Source organism: Dipodomys merriami, unplaced genomic scaffold (assembly GCF_024711535.1).
Source record: "Dipodomys merriami isolate MVZ:Mamm:240054 unplaced genomic scaffold, mDipMer1.0.p SCAF_1028, whole genome shotgun sequence".
NCBI classification, from domain to species: domain Eukaryota; kingdom Metazoa; phylum Chordata; class Mammalia; order Rodentia; family Heteromyidae; genus Dipodomys; species Dipodomys merriami.
Window position 1 is genome coordinate 57,786 of NW_027202303.1, and position 2,215 is coordinate 60,000.

A 2,215-nucleotide genomic window follows, 5' to 3' on the forward strand; every position below is an offset into this window, starting at 1 on the left:
AAGGGCCTCTTTCTCGGTAAGTGGCGCCTGGGCCAGGAACGGCGAGCTTTGAGCTTCTGAACATCTCAGCTGGGATCCTGGCGTCTGGGGAAGGGCCGAGCTCTAAAAATAAACCACCGGCTTCAGCCAGAGCGCCGGAGCGGCTGGCACGCAGCCTGCGCCCGCACTCCTGCGGGGACCACGGCCGCCCGGCCCCACGCCCCGGCCTGGGCAGCTGGCCCCTGGGCTGGGCCTGGGCAGGTGCGGCCACGAATTCTCCACCCCCTCCCCCCAGAGCCACGCCCACCGAGCTTCCAGGCTCGACCGCCGCACCGGGTGCGGGAGACACGGACACGGCTTGGGTCCCAAGAACTGCTTCCCCCTCGCCCCCCTCCGCGGGGCCTAGGTAAGGGACCGGGACACCCTCCTGGGGCCCGGGGTGGCGGGGCCGGGGCTGGGGGTGGGGCGGGGACAGGTGCACGGTCTTCTGCGTGTGCTCTTCCCCCGTGGGGACCCACGCTGGGGTGACGCCGAGCGTCTCGGCCGTGGCTCGTGTGGCGTCCCGGCCCGGCCTGATGGGGCTGGACGCCCCGTCCACCTTCCCGGCTCCGGTCACCGTGGCCATGTCCTGGTCCCGTCCCCCCTGGTTGGACTGGGTGCTGGCGCGGCGTGGGTGGCTTTCAGGAAAGTTCTGGAAGTGGTGTTTTTTGCTTGGTGCCTCTGGGTGAGAAGAACAGCCCTGCCCTGCTTGGGGCCACGGGGGGAGGGGCAGCCCTGGGGGGCCACGGGGGGAGGGGCAGCCCTCGGGGGGCCACGGGGGGAGGGGCAGCCCTGGGGGGGCCACGGGGGGAGGGGCAGCCCTCGGGGGGCCACGGGGGGAGGGGCAGCCCTGGGGGGCCACGGGGGGAGGGGCAGCCCTGGGGGGCCACGGGGGGAGGGGCAGCCCTGGGGGGCCACGGGGAGAGGGGCAGCCCTCGGGGGGCCACGGGGGGAGGGGCAGCCCTCGGGGGGCCACGGGGGGAGGGGCAGCCCTAGGGGGGGCCACGGGGGGAGGGGCAGCCCTGGGGGGCCACGGGGGGAGGGGCAGCCCTCGGGGGGCCACGGGGGGAGGGGCAGCCCTCGGGGGGGCCACGGGGGGAGGGGCAGCCCTGGGGGGCCACGGGGGGAGGGGCAGCCCTCGGGGGGCCACGGGGGGAGGGGCAGCCCTCGGGGGGGCCACGGGGGGAGGGGCAGCCCTCGGGGGGGCCACGGGGGGAGGGGCAGCCCTGGGGGGGGGCTCAGGGTCTATAGGAAGGAGGCTGTGGCTGGGGGGGATCAGTCACTGAGCAGGGCCGGGGGGCCAGCTGGGGGCCTGGGGTGGGGGTCAGTCACTGAGCAGGGCCGGGGGGCCGGCTGGGGGGCTGGGGTGGGGGTCAGTCACTGAGCAGGGCCGGGGGGCCGGCTGGGGGGCTGGGGTGGGGGTCAGTCACTGAGCAGGGCCGGGGGGCCGGCTGGGGGGCTGGGGTGGGGGGGTCAGTCACTGAGCAGGGCCGGGGGGCCGGCTGGGGGGCTGGGGTGGGGGTCAGTCACTGAGCAGGGCCGGGGGGCCGGCTGGGGGGCTGGGGTGGGGGGGTCAGTCATTGAGCAGGGCCGGGAGGCTGGCTGGGGGGCTGAGGTGGGGGGGGTCAGTCATTGAGCAGGGCTGGGGGGCTGGGGTGGGGGTCAGTCACTGAGCAGGGCCGGGGGGCTGGGGTGGGGGGCTGGGGTGGGGGTCAGTCACTGAGCAGGGCCGGGGGGGCTGGGGTGGGGGGCTGGGGTGGGGGTCAGTCACTGAGCAGGGCCGGGGGGCCGGCTGGGGGCGAGGCCCCGTCGTGAGCTTGGGGTGCCCGGAGGGGTGCGTGTGCCTCCCTTGCTGGCTCTGGCCCGTGCGGAACCCCACGGGGGCCTCTGCTGCCCTTCCCCCCCCAGGGCAGGGGCTGCAGCCAGGCGGAGGGGTCAGCAAGGGCGGGGGGGGGGGTACTGCATCGAGGGCCGGAGCCCTGGCGCCCCACCCGGCTCTCTACTGGCTGAGATGACCTTGAACTTCTGTCCTCCCTGTCTCTCTGGGATTACAGTCAGGAGCTACCAAGCCAGTTGTGCCTGAAGGGATTCTATTTTTGTTGGTGGTGGTTGTGGTTGTGGGGCTTGAACTCTGGGCCTGAGCGCTGTCCCTCAGCTCTTCAGCTCAAGGCGAGCGCTCTACACTTGAGCCACAGTG

At 74.9% G+C, this 2,215-nt stretch overlaps 1 protein-coding gene across 1 annotated transcript in view; it reads left to right on the top strand.

The window, feature by feature from the left end:
• The first annotated feature begins 315 nt into the window (after nucleotides 1-315).
• The window catches only part of Shisal1 (shisa like 1), a 71,866-nt gene continuing 69,966 nt past the window's right edge, over nucleotides 316-2,215 (top strand). The window contains exon 1 of the mRNA XM_069995855.1: nucleotides 316-385. The gene's annotated coding sequence lies outside the window, so the exon portion shown is untranslated. The remainder of the gene's footprint in view (nucleotides 386-2,215) is intronic.